The following is a 17,617-nucleotide window of genomic DNA, read 5'->3' as shown; positions in this document are numbered from 1 at the left end:
GGCTGATGACAAGACCGCTCTGGCCGCGCAGAAGCTGGCTTCGGTCGACCAATTAGAAGGGGAGAACACCAAGTTGAAGACTGCTCTGAAGGAAGCCAACAGGGAGTGTTCGCGTTGGAAGAAGGAGCACCTCACCCTGAGCGAGAAGATGGAAAGCATCGCTCGCAGGAGAGACGACCTGGAGAGCTACTTGAGGAGCTTTGCCAAGAAGCTGTACATCAAGCTCGAAGGTGCACAATCAGTTCCGACTGGTTCTTTTTGTGTCGACTCAGTTTTATGAAATTTGACTTATCCTTGGGTCGTGCATGCAGAACTTTGCTAGAACTTCGAAGAGGAGACCGGGCGGATCGAAACAGGTTTGGATCCAATCAACTCTCCGGTGCAAGACGAAGCTGCCATGAACCTGCTCCGACTGGAATCTCGCGTTGACGGCGTCGTGGATTACTTGGCTCGACTGAAGGTCGCCATGACGCGGATCGACCCGACACTTTGGCCAGAGTCCACGCTCCAGAACGATCTCGAGTCTCTGATGACTCGACTCAACGGAATCCCTGACCGAGTGCAAGAGTGGAAGAAGTCTTCAGCTCGGTGTGGTGTCGACGTGGCTCTGTCTCTGGTCCGCGTCCATTGCAAGGAGGTGCGGGAGGAGAAGCTGGCCGCCATCCAAGTTGCCAACACGAGGAAGCACAACTTCCAGGACTTCATGGAGACATTTATTGCTGCTGCTACCCGCATCGCAGATGGGATCGACTTGGATGAGTTTGTCGCCCCTGCCAGTCCTCCTCCTCCTGAGGAATGAAAAAACTTGCCTCGGGATGCCGAGTGTATTTTGTAATCCGTTAAACTCTGCCTTAAATTTGCCTCGGAATGCCGAGTGGAAGTGTAACAGTTAAACTCTGCCGAGCTGTGGGCTCGAGTACTTCGATCTGAGGTCTCTCGGATATTTTAGGCTTTATTTGAACTTGATTTGTCGTTGAATCTCTTTGTGGATGACCCGTCGAGTGGGATTTGATCTTCACTCGAAATAACTTTGTGTCTGTGGTGCAGCTCCGAAGGAGAAGGTGGCGGTCGACCTGCCTCTCGTCGTCCTTGGGAAATGAGAAGCGTTTCATACTTAGGCGAGTGCGGGACTGCAGCTAAGCCTCCGAGTGGGAGGATTGCTCTCCACTCGGTAGGATTTTTCAAACTTAGGCGAGAGCTGACTGCAGCTAAGTCTCTTCGAAAGAGAACTTAGGCGAGTGCTGGACTGCAGCTAAGCCCCCGAGTGGGAGGTTTGCTCTCCACTCGGTAGGATTTTTCAAACTTAGGCGAGTGCCGACCGCAGCTAAGTCTCTTCGTAGGAGAACTTAGGTGAGCGCTGGACTGCAGCTAAGCCCCCGAGTGGGAGGTTTGCTCTCCACTCGGTAGGATTTTTCAAACTTAGGCGAGTGCCGACCGCAGCTAAGTCTCTTCGTAGGAGAACTTAGGCGAGCGCTGGACTGCAGCTAAGCCCCCGAGTGGGAGGTTTGCTCTCCACTTGGTAGGATATTTCAAACTTAGGCGAGTGCTGACTGCAGCTAAGTCTCTGCGTAGGAGAACTTAGGCGAGTGCTGGACTGCAGCTAAGCCCCCGAGTGGGAGGTTTGCTCTCCACTCGGTAGGATTTTTCAAACTTAGGCGAGTGCTGACCGCAGCTAAGTCTCTTCATAGGAGAACTTAGGCGAGTGCTGGACTGCAGCTAAGCCTCCGAGTGGGAGGTTTGCTCTCCACTCGGTAGGATTTTTCAAACTTAGGTGAGTGCTGACTGCAGCTAAGTCTCTGCGTAGGAGAACTTAGGCGAGTGCTGGACTGCAGCTAAGCCTCCGAGTGGGAGGTTTGCTCTCCACTCGGTAGGATTTTTCAAACTTAGGCGAGTGCTGACTGCAGCTAAGTCTCTGCGTAGGAGAACTTAGGCGAGTGCTGGACTGCAGCTAAGCCCCCGAGTGGGAGGTTTGCTCTCCACTCGGTAGGATTTTTTTTGAACTTAGGCGAAACGGGTTCGCGGCTAAGTCACCCACTGGGGGTTCTTGTATGTAAACAGAAGTGATAGCAATCATTGGAACACTCTTGACTTTGATAAAAATGAACTGCGGAAGTTTCTCTTATTACATCTTTATGGGAAGGAACTTAAGTGTAAAAGGGGCGGAGTAGTTCTGCATTCCAAGCTCGCGGCTCGTCAATCTGGCGATCAACATTGTAGAGGTGATACGCTCCGTTGTGGAGGACTCCGGTGATGATGAAGGGGCCTTCCCAAGTAGGAGCAAGCTTGTGTGGTTTCTGTTGATCCACTCGGAGGACCAAATCTCCTTCTTGGAAGGCTCGACTCTTCACATGTCGGGCATGGAATCGACGCAAGTCTTGCTGATAAATGGTCGATCTGATCATGGCCATCTCTCTTTCTTCTTCCAGGAGGTCTACTACATCTTGCCGAGCCTGTTCTGCTTCATCTTCGGTGTAAAGCTCGACTCGGGGAGCGTTGTGAAGGAGATCACTTGGCAGAACGGCTTCGGCTCCATAAACAAGAAAGAATGGGGTTCTTCCAGTCGACCGGTTAGGGGTGGTCCTTAATCCCCACAAAACTGACGGAAGCTCGTCGACCCAGGCACCTGCTGCGTGCTTGAGATCACGCATTAGCCGAGGCTTTAGTCCTTTGAGGATCAGACCATTTGCTCTTTCAGCTTGTCCATTCGACTGGGGATGGGCGACTGACGCATAGTCGACACGAGTGCCTTGAAAGGCGCAAAAGGCTCTGAACTGGTCCGAATCGAAGTTTGACCCATTGTCAGTGATGATGCTGTGAGGGACTCCATATCTGAATGTTAGTCCTCTGACGAAACTAATAGCAGTGCCAGCATCGAGGTTCTTGATGGGTTTAGCTTCAATCCACTTGGTAAACTTGTCGACTGCCACAAGCACATGGGTGAAACCGCTCCTGCCTGTTCTCAGAGGACCGACCATGTCCAGTCCCCAGACAGCGAAGGGCCAGACGAGTGGAATGGTCTTCAGGGCTGATGCGGGTTTGTGGGACATGTTGGAGTAGAACTGACACCCCTCACACTTGTCAACTATCTCCTTTGCCATCTCATTTGCTCTTGGCCAGTAAAATCCCGCTCGGTATGCTTTGGCCACAATGGTCCGGGAGGACGCATGGTGACCGCAGGTCCCCGAATGGATCTCATCAAGGATCATCTGACCTTCTTCCGGAGTTATGCACTTCTGACTGATTCCAGTCGCGCTTTCTCTGTACAACTGCCCCTTTATGACTGTGAAGGCCTTGGATCGGCGGACGATCTGTCGAGCCTCTTCCTCGTCCTCTGGGAGCTCTTTCCTTAGGATATACGCGATGTATGGTATCGTCCAGTCGGGAGTGATGGCCAAGACTTCCATGATCAGGTCGACCACAGCAGGAACTTCGACTTCAGTCGGATCTGTGGCACTTTTCGGTTGTGGGGCTTCTTCTGTGAAAGGATCCTCCTGGACTGACGGCGAGCGGATGTGCTCCAAAAACACATTGCTGGGAATGGCTTCTCTCTTGGAGCCTATCTTTGCCAGATCATCGGCTGCTTGATTTTTGAGTCGGGGGATGTGATGAAGCTCTAACCCCTCGAATTTCTTTTCTAGCTTTCTCACTGCGTTGCAATAACCGGTCATAGCCGGACTTCTGACAGCCCACTCCTTCATCACCTGATTAACCACCAAATCTGAGTCGCCGTAGACCATGAGGCGACGGACGCCGAGTGAAATGGCCATGCGCAACCCATACAGAAGTGCTTCATACTCTGCTTCATTGTTGGAGGAATCGAAGTGAATCTGGAGGACGTATCTGAGCTTTTCTCCTCGGGGGGAGACTAGAACTACCCCAGCACTGGAACCATTCAGCATCTTAGATCCGTCGAAGAACATGGTCCAGTGCTCTGAGTGAACTTGAGTCGGAAGCTGCTGTTCAATCCACTCGGCGACGAAATCTGTGATTGCTTGGGACTTAATAGCCTTCTTTGCTTCAAACCTGATATCTAAGGGAAGGAGTTCAATCGCCCACTTGGCCACTCGACCAGTTGCATCTCTGTTATGCAGTATCTCTGACAGTGGGGCATCGCTGACGACTGTAATGGAGTGGTCAGAGAAGTAATGTGCAACCTTCTTCGTGGTCATGTAAATCCCATATACAAGCTTCTGGTAGTGAGGGTATCTTTGTTTTGAAGGGGTCAAAACTTCAGACAGATAATAGACTGGGCGCTGAACTCTGAAGGCCTTTCCTTCTTCTTCCCGCTCGACCGTGAGTACTATACTGACAACTTGTCTCGTGGCCGCAATGTACAGCAGCAGAGGCTCTTTGCTGATTGGGGCAGCAAGCACTGGCTGGGTGGAGAGCAGAGCTTTGAGTTCTGCAAACGCTGCGTCAGCTTCTGGAGTCCACTCGAACTTGTCAGACTTCTTCATCAGTCGGTAGAGAGGCAACGCCTTTTCACCGAGGCGAGAAATGAATCGACTCAAAGCGGCCAAGCAGCCTGTAAGCTTTTGGACATCGTGCACGCGTACAGGACGCTTCATCCGGAGTATGGTGCCAATTTTCTCAGGATTGGCGTCGATCCCTCGTTCGGAAGCGAGAAAACCGAGTAACTTTCCGCCTGGAACTCCGAATGTGCATTTTGATGGATTGAGCTTGATATCATACCTCCTGAGGTTGGCAAAAGTTTCGGCAAGGTCAGCTCGCAGGTCGGAACCTTTGCGTGACTTGACCACAATATCATCCATGTATGCCTCCACATTCCGACTGATTTGAGTGAGTAAATACTTCTGAATCATTCTCATGAACGTGGCTCCGGCGTTCTTGAGGCCGAACGACATAGTGACATAAAAGAAGCATCCGAATGGGGTGATGAAAGCTGTTTTGATTTCGTCGGGTCCATACAGACGGATCTGATGGTACCCGAAATAAGCATCTAGAAAAGACAATCTCTCGCACCCCGCAGTCGAGTCGACTATTTGGTCGATGCGAGGGAGAGGAAAATGATCTTTCGGGCAGGCCCGATTGATATGTTTGAAATCAATGCACATGCGAAGTGACTTGTACTTCTTGGGGACCATGACGACATTAGCGAGCCACTCGGAGTGGTAAATTTCTCGGATGAACCCTGCTGCTAAGAGCCGAGCCACCTCCTCGCCAATGGCTTGCTTCTTCTGGACGGCGGACCATCGAAGATGTTCCTTCACAGGCTTGAATTTTGGGTCGACCCGTAGACGGTGCTCAGCCAGCCCCCTGGGAACTCCAGGCATATCGGAGGGTTTCCATGCGAAGATGTCCCAGTTCTCACGGAGGAGCTGGATGAGCGCTTCTTCCTATTTGGAGTCAAGCGTCGTTGAGATGTGAGTCGGGGCAGCGTCGGGGTCGGTTGGGTGAATGTCGACTGTTTTTGTTTCACCGGACGATTGAAAAGCTGATTCTGAAGCAGGCTTCTTGGCTCGTAGCAACTCGCTTGGGTCGGCAGTCTTTTGGTACTCTTGCAGCTCGACCACTGCCATCTGAGCATCTGCAATCTTTGAGCCCTTCTGAAAGCACTCTTCCGCCTTCTTCCGATTGCCTGTGACAGTGATCACACCTTTGGGGCCAGGCATCTTCAGTTTGAGGTACACGTAACATGGCCGGGCCATGAAGCGTGCGTAAGCTGGCCTGCCCAAAATGGCGTGATAAGCACTTTGGAAGTCCACGACCTCGAATGTCAACTTTTCCCTGCGGTAATTCTTTGAATCACCGAAAACCACATCAAGAGCGATCTGGCCGAGTGATTGGGCTTTCTTCCCAGGAATGACTCCATGGACACTCATGTTACTGGTGCTGAGTCTGGACATCGGAATGCCCATTCCTTTCAATGTTTCAGCATACAGTATGTTCAGGACACTGCCTCCATCCATCAGGACTTTAGTCAGTCGAGTGCCTTCAACAATTGGGTCGACCACCAAAGCTTGCCTCCCAGGGGTGGCAATGTGCGTCGGGTGATCAGACTGGTCGAATGTGATGGCAGTCTGGGACCACTTCAGGTAACTGGGTGTTGCTGGGGCAACCATGTTCACCTCTCGGTTAATGACTTTCAGTCGACTTTTGCTTTTGACATCGGCAAAAATCATCAGGGTGGAATTGACTTGGGGGTATCCATCATCACTGTCTTCCTTGTCCTCGACTCTGTCCGACTCTTTTTCCTTATCCTTGGACTGTTTTCCTTGGAACTACTGGATCAGGAGCCGGCACTGTCGAGTGGTATGCTTTGGGTAAATAAAATTACCCTCTTCATCCTTCTTGGTGTGGATGTGACATGGCAGATCCAAAACATCATTTCCGTCTTGATCCTTGACTTTTTTGGGCTTCCAGGTGCCCTTGGGTTTTCCCTTGAAGTTTCCCTGGGTTACGGCCAGGGCCTCTCCAGGGGCGGCTGGCTCGGCCTTCCGCTTCTGCTTCCGACCGGAATTGCCTCCAGTTTCCTGGGCGATTGTTTTCTGCTTGCCACTCCGGAGTCGATCTTCGTCTTCTCCGTTAGCATACTTGGTGGCAATCTCCATCATCCGATTCAGAGACATCTCTCCAGTTCGACCGAACTTCAGATTCAACTCTCTGTATTTAACACCTTCCTTGAAGGCACAAACCGCTTGATGGTCCAGCACGTTCTCAACCGAGTGATGCAGCGTGATCCACCTTTGGATGTATTCCCTCAGAGTTTCATTCGGCTTCTACACGCAAGACCGCAGCTCGGTTAGGCCTGCAGGTCGCTTGCATGTTCCTTCAAAGGTTGTGATAAACACTCGGGAGAGGTCCTCCCAAGTGTAAATGCTGCTGGGTGCCAACTGATTTAGCCATGCTCTGGCCGAGCCCTCTAACATGAGAGGCAAATGCTTCATGGCCACCTCGTCATTGCCACCGCCAATCTGTACAGCCACTCGGTAATCTTCGAGCCAGGTGTCAGGCTTAGATTCACCGGTGAACTTGCCGATTCCAGTCGCCAACCTGAAATTGGGAGGTATCACTGCGGCTCTGATGGCTCGACTGAAACACTCTGGCCCTGAAGCACGTACTCTGCTGCTGGTAGGCGCATCTCTGTTGTGGCCTTCTCGATGAGCTCTGTTCCTGTCAACCAAACCTTGAACGAGGATGGATCTCGCATCAAAGCCTGGGTCTCTGGGGTCGACTGGAATCCTCTGCCCAACACTATGAGGGCGTCTGTCATCTTGCCGTCGAGGCGCATATGACCCACTCCTCGGGGGAGGGGTTGGCACTCGACGTCGATCATCACGGTCGAATCGGTGATCATACTGCTCATTCCTCCTGTACTGATCATGCTGGCCACCACGTCCCTCACGCCTCGGGGGCGATCTCGAGCTGTGAGCTGACTCGACTATATCTGTTGCGACAGACCGACTGTGGATCCTATTCCGCGACTGTGAGACAGCGGAATTCTGGTCTCCCGCCGCCCGGAGCAATGCTCTGATCTGTAACAAGCCCCTGCCAGCCTCCGACTGGGAGGGCTGAATCGATTCTGCTATACGGGCCACGGCGGCCAGATTCTGAACTGGGGTTCGATATACCTGCGTCGGCGGGAAGAGCTGGCGTCGACTAGACTCGGGAGCCCGCTGACGCGCTTGCTCGTCGAGTGCTCGCTGGAGATTCTCCAGTCGAGTGCGCTCGGCCAAGTTGGCCAAACGCGCGTCCTCCAAGGCCCGGGCCTCGGGGGTCTCTCCGACGATAGGAGTGCGGAGCGCGTCCATGTTCCGGCGGTGAAGCTCCTCTCGCTGCAATGACGGGAGAGGTTCGGGGAGATACTCGTCGTGGGGATGCGACGGATCGCCCCCACCCGCGCCTCCATCAGTGCGAGGGAAACCAGGGGGACTGTGTGTTCCATCGACCGCCAGAACCTCAGCCGCTGGATCGCTGCTGTCGCACTCGGATGCGGTCTCCACGGAGCCAGTCGAACAGGCCGTAGAGGGCTTCGACGGGCTCGATGGCCGCGACTTGCGGGGCTGCCGATTGGCGGGCCACGGCGTGCCTCACCCACCGCTGAAGTCTTGACCGACCGGAGCGCTTGCGCTGGTGGGAGACAGGGCGGGGAGACGATACGGGGGCCGACCCATATTGGGTCGACGGTTGCCGCAGGAGGACGCCACGAACGCATGCGCGGAAATGTGTCGCACCGCGGGCGGGGAGCGCATCGATGTCGAGCGGTGCCTCCTGAAGCCAGGCGGAGTCGTCGACGATGAAGGTGAGCGCGCCGAGACGGATCTCGCGGTCCTCCACCAAAACTCCGCAAGAAAACATGATCAAAGGGATCGAGAAAAATCACAACTTCTCCAACTAAGCGCTACGATTCCGGCCCCATGGTGGGCGCCAACTGTCGTGGTTCTAACTCTGACAGTGATGTAGGGGGGTGAGTATGGAGAGGCTAGATCCTAGCTATTGGGAAGTTGTTACACGCGAGGTTTATGAGTTCAGGCCCTTCTCGGAGGAAGTAATAGCCCTACGTCTCGGAGCCCGGAGGCGGTCGACTGGATTATGCGTGTATAGATTACAGGGGTGCGAACCCTTCCTACCGAGGAGGGGGTGGCTTATACAGAGTTCGCCGACCCCCTCCTGCCCTCAGTAATGCAGGGTTTTAAAGTACATTTAAGATGGGGCGTTACTGGTAACGCCTCTAATAAAGTGCTGTAATGACCATGAAGACTACTTAACAGCTGACCGTTTGCCTACGGAGTGACTGTAGATCTCCTGGCAGTCAAGTGTATAGCTTCTTGGTCGAGTGTCTTGAACCCGTCGAGTGGAGTACCTTCAAGTCGATTGATGGGTGATTTCTTCTAGGGATGTCCTTGGGTAGGACTCTTTGGGACGGGTCCGTGCTCCTACCCCAGGTACATAGCTTCATCACTGGGTTGTTGGCAATCTTGATGGCGCTTTCGTTGTCGCAGTAAAGTGGCACTTGCTTCAGATGAATGCCATAGTCCTTGAGTGTTTGCTTCATCCACAGAAGCTGAGCGTAGCAAGATCCAGCAGCAATGTATTCAGATTCAGCAGTGGAGAGAGATACACAGTTCTGCTTCTTTGAAGACCAACATACAAGTGATCGTCCCAGAAAGTGACATGTGCCTGATGTAGACTTGCGATCAACTTTGTCACCAGCATAATCAGCATCCGAAAATCCAACCAAATCAAACTCTGAGCCCTTTGGATACCATAATCCTAGAGTTGGGGTGTGAGCCAAATATCGAAGAATTCGCTTCACAGCTAAGTGATGTGACTCCTTTGGTGCCGCTTGAAATCGAGCACACATGCAAACACTAAGCATAATATCTGGCCTAGATGCACATAAATAAAGCAAAGAACCAATCATGGAGCGGTATACCTTTTGATCGAACTCTTTACCATTGTTGTCAGGACCTAGATGATGTTTGGCTGGCATTGGTGTTGTGAAGCCTTTGCAGTCTTGCATACCGAACTTCTTCAGGCAATCTTTGAGATACTTCTCTTGAGATATGAAGATGCCATTGCGTTGTTGTCGTATTTGAAGACCAAGGAAGAACTTCAGCTCCCCCATCATGGACATCTGATATTGCTCTTGCATCATATATCCAAACTCTTCACTGTACTTCTGATTGGTGCAGCCGAAGATAATGGCATCCACATATATTTGGCACACAAACAGTTCACCATCATATGTCTTCGTGAAAAGAGTGGGATCCAGGGAACTAGGTATGAAGCCTTTGCTCTTCAGGAAGTATTTGAGTGTGTCATACCAGGCCCTAGGGGCTTGTTTGAGGCCATATAGTGCCTTGTTGAGCTTGTATACCATGTCAGGATGTTTTGGATTTTCAAAGCCAGGCGGTTGTGCAACATACACTTCTTCTTCAATCTTGCCATTGAGAAAGGCACTATTCACATCCATTTGATATAGAAGTATGTTATGATGATTTGCATAGGCCAGCAGAATGCGTATGGCTTCAAGCCTAGCCACAGGAGCAAATGTTTCATCGAAGTCAATGCCTTCTACTTGAGTATATCCTTGAGCAACGAGACGAGCTTTGTTTCTGACAACTTGACCATGCTCATCTTGTTTGTTGCGGTAAATCCATTTGGTGCCTATTATGTTGTGCTTCCGTGGATCAGGACGCTTAACCAGTTCCCATACATTATTCAGCTCAAACTGTTGAAGCTCTTCTTGCATAGCTTGAATCCATTCAGGTTCCATGAAGGCTTCTTCAACTTTCTTGGGTTCTGATATTGATACGAATGCGAAGTGCCCACAGAAATTTGCTAGCTGAGTTGCCCTTGAATGAGTGAGTGGACCAGGTGCATTGATGCTGTCAATTATTCTGTCAATCTGCACTTCATTGGCAACACGAGGATGTACAGGGCGAAGACTTTGCTCTTGCTGATCTGTGTTGTTGTTGGGAGGAATGTCTTTAGGCTGAGCATTGTCTTCATGTTGATCAGGTGCTGAGATGATAAGTTCTTCTTCAGGATGAGCTTCAAAAGGTATAATCTCGCCAGTTCCCATAAGCTTGATTGATTCATTAGCTGGAATTTCATCTAGCACATTTGGCAGTTGCTCTCTTTGTGAACCATTTGTCTCATCGAACCGCACATCCACTGTTTCAACCACTTTGTAATGAAAGAGATTGAAGACTCTGTAGGAGTACGAATCCTTTCCATATCCAAGCATAAAGCCCTCATGTGCTTTTGGTGCAAACTTTGAGGTGTGGTGTGGGTCCTTGATCCAGCACCTTGCGCCAAATACTCTGAAGTAACTGACATTTGGCTTCTTGCCAGTTAGGAGTTCATAAGATGTCTTGTTCAGAAGCTTCTGAAGATACACACGATTGATTGTATGGCATGCAGTGTCAATGGCTTCAATCCAGAATTTTCTTGGAGTCTTGTATTCATCTAGCATTGTTCTGGCCATCTCAATGAGTGTTCTATTCTTGCGTTCGACGACGCCATTCTGCTGTGGCGTGTACGGAGCTGAGAATTCATGTGTGATGCCCAAGGTATCAAGATATGTATCAAGGCCAGTGTTCTTGAATTCAGTGCCATTGTCACTTCTGATGTGCTTTATCTTGGCGCCAAAATTGTTCATAGCTCGATTGGCGAAGCGTCTGAAGACATCCTGCACTTCAGTCTTGTAAAGGATTATGTGCACCCATGTATATCTAGAGTAATCATCAACAATGACAAAGCCATAGAGGCAAGCAGTAGTAGCAAAAGTTGAGTAGTGAGTGGGACCGAACAGATCCATGTGGAGCAGTTCGAAGGGTCGTGTAGTAGTCATGATTGTCTTCGAAGGATGTTTTGCCCTTGTCATCTTCCCTGCTTCACAGGCACCGCATAAGTGATCTTTCTTGAACTTGACACCCTCGATGCCTATGACATGCTTCTTCTTCGCAAGGGTGTGGAGGTTCCTCATGCCAGCATGCCCAAGCCTCCGATGCCAAAGCCAGCATTCTGAAGCTTTTGCAAGAAGACATACTGCAAGTTGTGGCCCTGCTGAGAAATCTACCACATACAAATCATCTTTCCTATACCCTTCAAACACTAGAGACTTGTCAGATTCCATTAGTACTAGGCAACGATATTTTCCAAACATTACTATCATGTTCAAATCGCAAAGCATTGAGACAGACATTAAGTTGAAGCCAAGGGATTCAACAAGCATAACTTTATCCATGTGTTGATCCTTTGAGATTGCAACTCTACCTAGACCCAATACCTTACTTTTACCAGTGTCAGCAAATGTGATGTGGCTCTTGTCGGATGGACGTAAGGTTGAGTCCATTAGTAGGCTTCTTTTGCCAGTCATGTGATTTGTACACCCACTGTCAATAATCCATTCTGAAGACTTTGAAGTCGCTGGTGTCGTACCCTACAGTGCAGTTAGGGGGATAGGCTTCACGAAGAGAATTGTGAAGCAAAAACATTTGACGAACCAGTGGGTTATGAAAACTTAGATCCAGATTAGGACTAATAGGGAGAGTAGCATGCGATTCAGGAACGAAGTACATAATGATGCCATTCGGGCATTTTATCTTGCGCCCTACAAGATTTTTAAGGTCCCCAGCAATAGCGTCAGAAGATTTTGTTTTTCTGCTGGAGACCTTTTCCTGCAAAAGAGAGTTAAGCTTTCTTAACCACCCACATCTTCAAGGGTGGCTTAGAAGCAATAAGTCTAGGTGCATCATCTGAGAATTTTGGCTTTGAAGCCTTAGCAAACAGTCTTGCAGGTGGACAATAATACTCATAGGAATAAGCAGAATAATTTTTGGTCATATGAACATGACGGTTCGATGAACCGCTCTCATATTCATATGTCTGAGTATGGTTTCCCTGCAAAACATTTGCGTTAGTGTGACTCAGGTGAGTCCTCTGTTGGTATGAAGCCTTTGGACCATATGAAGCCTTTGGTCTGAGGTTTGTCTTCTTCAAGTGAGGTGTCATGAAGACATTCACAGGAAGATTTTCCAGACATTTTTTCGAAGCCCAGATCTTCTTCATAGGCGGTCCAATCCTGCAGTTAGTACCAATGTACCTGGCAAACACTTCACCATTCTGATTTTTAAACAGTTTATAGTTTGCATCAAAGGATTCATCAATGATAATGGGGTTAGCACAAGTGAAGCCAGATAAATTGGATGGATCTGCTGAAAGTTCCTTTGCAGCAACCCATGTGGTTTTGGGGTACTTCTCAGGTTTCCAGTAAGAGCCATCTGCATTTATTTTCCTTACGAACCCAACACCCTCTTTCCTAGGGTTTCGGTTCAGAATCTGCTTCTTGAGGACATCACATAATGTCTGATGTCCTTTAAGACTTTTGTACATCCCTATTTCAAGCAATGTCTTCAACCTAGCATTCTCATCAGCAATAGCAGTGGTATCCTCAGCAGAGGGGTTAGTTACCACATCAACAGTTGAAGATATTGCAATAGCAGTAGCAGTGGAACATTCAGCAACAGAAGTAGCATTATCACGCTCAATGCATTTAAGACATGGTGGTTCAAATCCTTCCTGAGCGGAACTGATCTGTTCGGCGCGAAGTGACTCGTTTTCCTTTTGAAGATCTTCATGAGCCGCTCTCAATTTCTCAAGTTCTTGCTTCCTTTGAAGATAATCATAGGAAAGCTTTTCATGAGTTGTTGAGAGAGTATCAAGACGATCCTCAAGTTCCTGATACTTAACGTGAAGATTTTTTATGTCTTCAATTAAGGATTCAGATCGAGTCATTTCAGCACCCAACAGATCATCGCTTCTGTCTAACAGTTTTTGAATATGTTCCATAGCTTTCTGTTGTTCAGTTGCAATTTTAGCAAGTGTTTTGTAGATGGGTTTTGAATCACAGTCAGAGTCATCGTCACTAGATGTTTGATAGCGAGTAGTGCGTGTGTTTACCTTGGCACCGCGTGCCATGAAGCAGTAGGTAGGAGTGGAGTCATTCTTGTCATTTGCATCGGTGTCGGTGATGAAGTCATTGTCTTCAGTGTTGAAGATGGACTTGGCGACGTATGCTGTAGCCAGACTCGCAATGCCAGAATCAGACTCCTCCTTAGACTCCACCTCTGCCTCCTCAGAAGCGGACTCCTCCTCTGAATCCATCTCCTTGCCAACAAATGCACGTGCCTTGCCAGATGAGCTCTTCTTGTGTGATGAAGACTTTGAGGAAGACTTGGAAGAAGACTTTGAGTATTTCTTCTTCTTCTTGTCGTCAAAATCATATTCCTTGCTCTTCTTCTTCCTTCTGTTCTCATTTTCCCACTGTGGACACTCAGAGATGAAGTGTCCAGTTTTCTTGCACTTGTGACATGTTTTCTTCTTGTAGTCATGAGCAGAAGCTTCATCATTCCTTGAGCTTGATCGTGAAGATTTTCTGAAGCCTTTCTTCTTGGTGAATTTTTGGAACTTCTTCACTAGCATTGCAAGTTCCCTTTCAATGTCTTCAGGATCATCAGAACTGCTGTCAGATTCTTCTTCAGATGAGGAAACAGCTTTTGCCTTCAAGGCACGAGTTCGCCCATAGTTTGGACCGTAGATATCTCTTTTCTCAGAAAGCTGAAACTCATGTGTGTTGAGCCTCTCAAGTATGTCAGACGGATCGAGTGTCTTGAAATCAGGACGTTCTTGAATCATCAGGGCTAGAATGTCAAACGAACTATCAAGTGATCTCAGCAGCGTCTTGACTATTTCATGTTTGGTGATCTCTGTGGCGCCGAGGGCTTGAAGCTCATTTGTGATGTCAGTGAGCCTGTCAAATGTGTGCCGGACATTCTCATTGTCATTTCGCTTGAAGCGGTTGAAGAGGTTGCGAAGAACACTGATTCTTTGATCTCTCTGGGTTGATACACCTTCATTGACCTTGGAGAGCCAGTCCCAGACTAGCTTGGATGTCTTCAAGGCACTCACACGGCCATACTGTCCTTTTGTCAGATGACCACAGATGATATTTTTGGCAGTAGAGTCCAGTTGAGTGAACTTCTTGACATTAGCAGCAGTGACACCTTCTCCAACCTTGGGAACGCCATTCTCAACGATATACCATAGGTCAACGTCAATGGCTTCAAGATGCATGCGCATCTTATTCTTCCAGTAGGGATATTCAGTTCCATCGAAGACGGGGCACGCAGCGGAGACTTTGATTATCCCTGCAGTCGACATAGCTAAAACTCCAGGTGGTTAAACCGAATCACACAGAACAAGCGAGCACCTTGCTCTGATACCAACTGAAAGTGCGTTATATCGACTAGAGGGGGGGTGAATAGGCGATTTTTATGAAAGTCTTCAAAACGTGGAAGTTATGAAGACAAACAGTGAAGATTTTGCCTATTACTATGCAGCGGAAGTTAGATTACACTAGGCAAGTCATGGTCAAGTATTCAATAGAGTGAAAGCACAAAGACAAACAGCTGTAGTGTAATAAGGATCAGGTAGGAGGAAGTTATGAAGCCAAACAGATCATACATTCACGTTGTGAAGACAAAAGATAGAGCAAGCATGCAATGGCTTCACAATGTGTAACAGTAAGAAAAAGGAAGTGAAGATGAAACCGGTGACTCGTTGAAGACAATGATGTGTTGGACCAGTTCCAGTTGCTATGACAACTGTACGTCTGGTTGGAGCGGCTAGGTATTTAAACCTTAGGACACACAGTCCCGGACACCCAGTCCTGAACACGCAGCTCAGGACACCAAGTCCTCACCGTATTCTCCTTGAGCTAAGGTCACATAGTCCTCGCCCAATCACTCTGGTAAGTCTTCAAGGTAGACTCCCAAACCTTCACAGACTTCGTTCACTGGCAATCCACAATGTCTCTTGGATGCTCTGAACGCGACGCCTAACCGTCTGGAGGATTCATAGTCCTCAAGTGTAATAAGTCTTCAGATCACACAGACAAGAAGACTTAAGTGATGCCCAATTTACTCTGGCTCTGGGTGGTTAGGGCTTTTCTCCTCGCTAGGAATTTTCTCTCAAAGGCTTCGAGGTGGGTTGCTCTCAAACGACAAAAGCCGTGCACTGAAATCTGAGCAGCCAACCATTTGTGGTTGTAGGGGGTGGGCTATTTATAGCCACTTGGCAACCCGACCTGATTTGTCCGAAATGACCCTGGGTCACTAAGGAACTGACACATGTCTCAATGATCAGATTTTAGACTCTCATGGCAACTTTACTTGGGCTACAAGCAAAGCTGACTTGTCTGCCTCTGGACAAGATTCGCTCTCATTGTCTTCACTCGAAGACATAGGTTTTTGGTTTAGGCATCACTTCAGTCATTCTGACTGGTTCTCCTGGACCCCACTTAACAGTACGGTGGTTCCTATGACTCAACACAAAAGAAAAAGAACTACGAAAGATCTAAGTCTTCGAGCTCCATAGGCTTCATAACGTGTCTTCTTTTGTCATAGTCTTCAATGTGAATATTTTCATATACCACCTTTGTCTTTAATGTCTTCATACATTTTTGGGGGTCATCTCTGGTAGTAAAACCGAATCAATGATGGACTTCTACCTGTGTTATCCTGCAATTCTCATGAACACATTAGTCCCTCAACTAGGTTTGTCGTCAATACTCCAAAACCAACTAGGGGTGGCACTAGATGCACTTACATTACCTCTTCTCTTGACAAATGCAGGATTTCCAAAGGACCACACAAGTGTTGCAATTGGCAGCACAGGTTGCGGAAGCAATGGAAGTCCAAGAGCCAAATTTCTTAACAGATTGTGTCAAGTTCTCGCTGATGCGGCTGCGAAAAGAAATCCAGTTAATTTCCCAGGACATTGGATGATAAGACTTCATCTTCACCGGTTTGTCCAATTCACTCATGGAACTGAAGCAAGGATCTTCAAGATAAGCAGAGAGAACAATAGAATTGCTCACAAACAGGCCCAGGATGCTTATAATCTCTTCGACGTTGGTACTTGCATCTATACTTTCTTAGGTGTGCGGCATGAAGCATCTAAGGGGCTGTTTGGTTAGCGCCCTGGCCGATGTGCCTGAGAAAAAGTGGCGCCAGATAGGAACGTGTCAAGCTGGATTTTTCTGCCTGTCAGTCAAGACGAGAAGATATGTGTTTGGTTGCTGCCTGACCTGGTGTACTAGCATCAACCAATAGAAAATATCTAAAGCACTAAAGAAAGGCTGCTATTGGCTAGCACAAGCCCCGATACTAGTATTAGAAGTCACGATACTAGTATTAGAAGTCAGGCAGCTGTTAGCCTGAGCCTAGGCGCTGGAAATTGGAGGCCTGGCAGGCTAATTGAGATGCCTGACCATTCAGGCCAGGGGACGTATCTACTTCTTCAGGTAGCGAACCAAACAAGACCTGGTGATTCACAGACAAGTTTCAGGTCAGGCTAAAAGCCATCAGGTAGCGAACGAAACAGCCCCTAAATGCCCTGTAAAACAGCTCTCCAAATGTGCAATCTTGCACATGGATGTTAGTGAACTGTCTTTGAAGTTGAAATAAAGGTTTATTTTGCAAAAAAAAAAACTCGTTTGTTTTGTGAAACCACTAACAAAGTAAGTAAACGTTGTGAGCGTACCTTTGGAAACCGAAAAGGAGCAGGCCTTATTGGGCCGGGCCCTTTTTGCCATCTGTTGTGTAGGTCTGCCGAGATCTCAGCAGCTGTGTCCAATTACCCCCTAAAAAAACAGCTGTGTCCACTATTTCTTTCCCATCAGAAACAAACAATTCCGCACTTTCCCATTTGTACCAAAACCCTACCAAAATCAGCACCACGCCGAAATTCCCCGGACAAGCGGCGGGGAACAAGTATGGAGGGGGCGGTTAGCGGCGGTTCCGGCGGCGGCGGGGAGACGGGCGGGGGCTCGCCGGGGGGCAGGCGGCGGCGGCAGCAGCAGCGACGTGTCACCCGCCGCGATGGGGGCGCAGGCGACCTTGGTGGTGGCGGCGGCGGCGGCGGCGCCGCCATGGCGACTCACCGGCAGTCAGGCGCTTGGCGTCAACCTGGAGGCGGTCTGTGGCATGGCGGCTGGCCTCAACGCGGCGTCGGGCGGGCTGCAACAGCTAATCGACACCTACAAAAAGCGCGGCCCGGTTGTGGGCATGCGGTACCCCGACGAAGT

Source organism: Triticum urartu, chromosome 5 (genome assembly GCF_003073215.2).
Source record: "Triticum urartu cultivar G1812 chromosome 5, Tu2.1, whole genome shotgun sequence".
In the NCBI taxonomy this organism is placed as follows: Eukaryota; Viridiplantae; Streptophyta; class Magnoliopsida; order Poales; family Poaceae; genus Triticum; species Triticum urartu.
This window is presented reverse-complemented; position numbering follows the sequence as displayed.